Source organism: Sinocyclocheilus anshuiensis, unplaced genomic scaffold (genome assembly GCF_001515605.1).
Source record: "Sinocyclocheilus anshuiensis isolate Anshui unplaced genomic scaffold, SAMN03320099.WGS_v1.1 scaffold455, whole genome shotgun sequence".
Classification (NCBI taxonomy): Eukaryota; Metazoa; Chordata; class Actinopteri; order Cypriniformes; family Cyprinidae; genus Sinocyclocheilus; species Sinocyclocheilus anshuiensis.
The window spans coordinates 23,848-29,832 of NW_015552560.1; the positions used below are offsets into that span (position 1 = coordinate 23,848).

The following is a 5,985-nucleotide window of genomic DNA, read 5'->3' on the forward strand; positions in this document are numbered from 1 at the left end:
CGGGAGGGAACAATTACTTTTGCAAGGCACTGTATATACACATGGCCGTAACCAGCTATGAGGTCACCGGACCTCGGTAAATTTTTCATGTTCCAAAATAAAATTTGCTCTCTGAATGACTAATTTGCTGTTTACAACTCCTCTTATGAGTGTCTGCATGTATAATTCAGTTTAGACAGTTTGCAAGAATGTTTAGCATCCATGATATGAAAATGATTGGTGCAAGACGCTAACGGAGTGAATGAGGCTTGAGAGAGTTGTGAACGAAGGCATGTGCTAAAAACATTCATAAAAGCACTAGTCAAAGTTATCATCTATATAGCAATGGTTATTCATGAAAACTATATTTTTGCATGAATAATAAACTGATAAAATTATTCACCCCTAACCTACATAGTAAAGTATTAACAAATTTTGAAATTTAAAAGTGTTCATCCCTCCAAAACAGAGAAAACATCTTTCAGAAACATCTACATGTCTGTCTCTTTTAAGGTGTTTATAGTGTATATAATGAGTTGTATTTGTAGGGGGTATTATAGCACAATTCTTTAACACCAACATCTCTCCAGACCTCACTAATTTTAAAAGCCTGGCTATGGCCATGACTGTGACTACATCAACATGCAATATCGTTGATGAAAAAAGACAAGACTAAAATGTATTTAAAAAAATAAAAACTATGCCAAATTTCTTTTAAAATTTTTGTTGAAAAAAAAGGAGATACAATATAATTACGGACTGCTGTACACGCCTCTACTACACAAGCTTTCATGTATGCGGTTGCCAGATATTAAGAATTCAAATCCGCAAATCAGAGCTTCCTTGTCCAGTGTTTTGCTTATTTTTTGCAATCTGGCAACCAATGCGCACGTGCTCGTTCTTCATTGTGGAAGAGCCGAAGATGATTTGAAAACATCGACAAACAAGTAAGCTGAAGTTTAGCAATCTCCATGTGAGATGTTCAGCTTAAATGAAAGTGGCATTCAGCCAGTCTGTGTTCTGTCATGAGATCTCGACTATTTTGTTTGCGATTGGTTGCTGAATAAACGCACTTAATTAACCACTGTTGTTTTAATAGAGAAACATTATTGCAATTTGGAATTATTGTAATTACTATTAGGAATTTTATTGTTAAAATATTTTTTGTTTGTTTTTGCTAGTTTTCATATTGTAGACAGAGAGTGCATATCTAAGCCAACACACACACACACACAGAGACACACACAGAGACACACACACACACACACACACACACACACACACATCAGCCAACTACGGGAGGGAACAATTACTTTTGCAAGGCACTGTATATACACATGGCCGTAACCAGCTATGAGGTCACCGGACCTCGGTAAATTTTTCATGTTCCAAAATAAAATTTGCTCTCTGAATGACTAATTTGCTGTTTACAACTCCTCTTATGAGTGTCTGCATGTATAATTCAGTTTAGACAGTTTGCAAGAATGTTTAGCGTCCATGATATGAAAATGATTGGTGCAAGACGCTAACGGAGTGAATGAGGCTTGAGAGAGTTGTGAACGAAGGCATGTGCTAAAAACATTCATAAAAGCACTAGTCAAAGTTATCATCTATATAGCAATGGTTATTCATGAAAACTATATTTTTGCATGAATAATAAACTGATAAAATTATTCACCCCTAACCTACATAGTAAAGTATTAACAAATTTTGAAATTTAAAAGTGTTCATCCCTCCAAAACAGAGAAAACATCTTTCAGAAACATCTACATGTCTGTCTCTTTTAAAGTGTTATATAATGAGTTGAATTTGAAGGGGTCATTATAGCACAATTCTTAACCCCACCACAGCCCTAACTAATTTCCAAACCCTGGTTACAGCCATGTATACATGCATACATACATACATACATACATAAAGTAGTCAACATTTGAAGTGGATCAAAACCTTTCATCAAAGTTGTCCTAAAGGATACAACGTTAATACGTTAACGTATGCAATTCATTCAAAAATCCTTAACACAAAATTACTAAAGCACAATTTCTATTCTAAACCTTTTCCCCGATTTTGCTTCTCTGTTTGCAATAATTTTGCGATAATTTTAAGCCACTAAACTCAGGGAGTTTTCAGTCCAATCCAGTAAGCGAATGCATTCAAACTATCAGTCCAAAACAGTGCTAATGTAAAGAAAACCAAGCTGATTACATCAGAGATGGCAGAGAGAAAACAGACTCACATTGCGTTTTCAGTGAATTATTCATCGAGCTGTCATATTCTGAGATTGTCTCTGAAGAGCGTGAGCCCTCACGTATCACACTGTGTGAAATACAGACTTAACAGAGTGTCAAAACATCCCACTGTTGTATGATACGCAAACTAAGTTTTCTCGGCTGGATAAAGCAAACCAGCTTCTCTAGTAAAGTTTTGATGGTTGAAGATTGCAATCAAGGTAAAAATGTTTGTGTTGACGTACAGGAGTCATACAGTAAGCATGAGTGAGTCTGATATTTTGATGCACAAACAAACTGTGTAATGCTCTTGATGTACATATCATACATTGTATTTATGCAAAGACACATTTCAGTACATTCATGTTTTTTTTCCATACATGTTTAGGATAATGTTTTGATTTGTCATGTGTACGTTGCTGAGTTAAATCATTCTGAATGGAACCGTGTACTGTAGTAGGTATATGCAGTGAGCTCAAGGCAGTTGGTTTAGGGGTTTAATGGCAGGTCCATGTGGTCCTGTTCGGTATTTTAACTTTACTTGTCTACTGTACTATACACTATGAATTCTGAAAAGTTTTTTTTTTTTTCTGTTTGTGTGTGTGTGTGTCAAAGCGATGATGGCTGCACGTGTTTCTTTGGAGGTAACCATTGTTAACAAGAACACAACGATTGGAAGCGCTTCTTCCCTCCTTTTATAGCAATCAGTCTGCTCTTACAATCTAATTAGTATAGTGATTCGCGTCGGGCGGTTCTTTGCCTCCACGTCGTGCATTTAAAATCCTTTAATGCACGGCTAGCCGTTGATTATCCCTTACATATACATATACATACACACACAATCAGGAGAGTGATATGGCTCTAATATTAGCATGACTGTGATTCAACTGTAAGTGAGATATTGTTTATATACAACTGTTTGATGGCACAAGTATGTAAATAAATAAGAAACAACCATGGTGTGTCCTAAATTGTCTTGTGGAACAACTTTTTTTTACTTTCATTTATATTTAAACAGGTGCACTAAAGCCTCCATTACTAATTCTACGATGTCACTTTAGAACTAGCAACGGCAGCTTGGGTTGCTTCAGGTAAGTTATGTATATTATGCATAAATATTATGAGTAAGAATTACCTGCGATTAGCTGTGTCCGTTAGAGCTTTCATGCCGATGAATTCGATATGTTTGTCATAGCATTCTTTCAACAGTTATGGGGATTTCACAATGACAGGCATCACTGGTATGAAGAGAAGCATCAGTATCAACATTAAGGCACTACATTGCTTGTCTGTTGAGTCTACACAAGGTAGTGTGCAAAATTCAAATACTACAATGATATCTGGTGAAAGAGTACCAAATACATAGGATCATGTTTGCCAGAAATGCTATGAATAGCAGCTACACTAATTCTTCTCTATTTGTTTCCTTTTTTCTGTGCCAGCCCGGGATAAAGACAGCACCAGCTCCAGTTTGGATCCAGCCTTTGCGAAGATTTCAGATGACACCAACGCCTGAAAAGACTTCAGATGATGCCTTGGATCAACATACAAAATTGTTAAATACTATCCTTATATTATAAACAGTATGATTGCAAGCTGTACTCATCACCTAATAGTTTATAATGTCTGCTTAACTAAATATGTATTACTTTAACTAGCCTGTATTATCTAATAGCTGTACTGTATATTACAGTACTGAAATATGGATATTACTCTGGCACACTAACTTTAGAATTTTATAAATATACTTTTTTTAAAGGGGTCATATGATGCGATTTCAAGTTTCCTTTCTCTTTGGAGTGTTAGAAGCTGTTTGTGAATAGATAAGATCCCTAAAGTTGCAAAGACTAAAGTCTCAAACCCAACGTCTTTATAAAAGTTAAGACTGGTTCACTCCCTCCTAAAACGCCTCGTTTAAACACGCCCCCACATGTCTACGTCACGATGTGGGAAGATTTGCATAACGCCACCCAAATGTTCACGCAAAGAAAGAAGGCGTAACTTGTTCTTTTTAGCAACATCATATGACCCCTTTAAAATATAAAAATATTTTAATTTTTTATGATTTTTTTTTTGTGTGAAGCTGCTTTAAAACAATATGTATCGAGAAAAGAGCTATACAAATAAATTTGAGACGGAGGCGGAGGCGGAGGCAGCTCACCTTAATTCAGTGATCATGAGAGCTTGAAAGCTGGGGTGAAGACCTTACTTAATACCCAGAATGGGGAAGGTGCTACTCCCTCTAACAACCTCAAGGGGTCTTCCAAAAAGATCACCCAATATTTTGGGGAAGTCCACACCTGGGTAACACAAAAGGGAGCTTCCTGCTTAGGAGACCTGACACTATGGCGAGGAAGCTATCACCTTGTTGGTATTAGGGAACTTCCTACTTAAAGCTCCACTAAATACCCATAAAGGAACTTCCTGATTAAGGGACACAATGGGGGAGGAAGTTACATTTCACAACCTAAGGGAGCTGCCTACTTAAGGGACCCACTATCAGGGGGAGGCAGCTTCAACCTTAGTACACTGCAGTTACTCATGAAAGGGCCGCCTGTTTAGGGACCCAACTTCTATGGAGGCAGCTGCAGCTTCATGAAATATAAACCAAATATGGTTTCCATGTGATCTCTTTGCCTCAGCATAGAGATCAAGGAGAAACAGAAGGCTCACAGAATCAGGAAGTTATGTCAGATGGAAATAGTTTGTAAAGTCTGATTGAATAAGCGATTTCACATCTCTTGCACTGCCAATGCCAGTTTAAAACAGTTTGTGGCACAGGCCATAACTTTCAGAAACACCTATATTGTTATGATTAACTTTTTATGTAGTCTGACAAGTGCATAACTGATTTACTTGCAAGCACATGTCAAGGCTTAATGTCAAGCCCTGCAGATGATACTCAGCTCTATTTTTGTTCTAAGCCCGACAAAACATACTAATTCACAAAGCTAATGGAATGCATAGTTGCTAAAAAAAATTGCATGACTAGTAACTTTCTACTACTAAACTTAGATAAACCCAGGAAACAGATTTTAATTATTGGACTAAAAACCTCTAACACATAATAACCTAGAATACTGCATACTGTATCATTCAAATACCTTAAGGGATTGGTAGGCTGCATTAATTATGGCAACCAGAACTGCAAACACTTCCCATAACACCCCTTGTACTACGGCATCTATGCTTATATTAGGCCCAATCCCAATTCTACCCCTTAGCCCTTCCCCTCTCCCCTACCCCTCTGTTTCGCGCGTTCACGTGAAGGGGTAGGGGTGTCTCGATTCTCTTTTGGTTGGAGGGGTAGGGGAAGGGCCAGACAGCCCTTCAAACGAAGATTTTTCGGGACCACACTTCAAACGAAGGGGTATGAATTATCCCAGCATAAACCAGCTTCAGCGGCAACATGGCTGCCCGAGCGAACAAAAAGACACATAAATGTAAGCATTTTTTGGCATTAATAAAGATTTTAACGAAAAGTAATCATTTGTTTTATGTTACTTTCAATCGTGAGTTCATATTTACGGTCATGTTACTCAAAGAAATGTTTGCAAAAAATCGCTAAAGTTTGCTAACATCATATCATTACAGACTACACGATAGTGCCACAACATATTTTCATGTCTGATCAGGGCGATAACCACCGTAGACACTGAGGGGGGCTAGTCCCTCCAATAATTATAAATCGCTAAACCCTTTTCTCAAATATTGCCAATTCGAGAGAGAGACAGAGAGAGAGAGAGAGAGAGAGAGAGAGATGAAAGATGAGTGTATG

The 5,985-nt window shown here is 37.5% G+C and overlaps 1 protein-coding gene across 1 annotated transcript in view; it reads right to left on the reverse strand.

Moving 5' to 3' along the window:
* The window catches only part of LOC107664693 (WD repeat-containing protein 11-like), a gene marked incomplete at its 3' end in the record, with an annotated part of 45,019 nt that overhangs the window by 15,041 nt on the left and 23,993 nt on the right, over window positions 1-5,985 (reverse strand). The gene's annotated exons all lie outside the window — the stretch shown is intronic.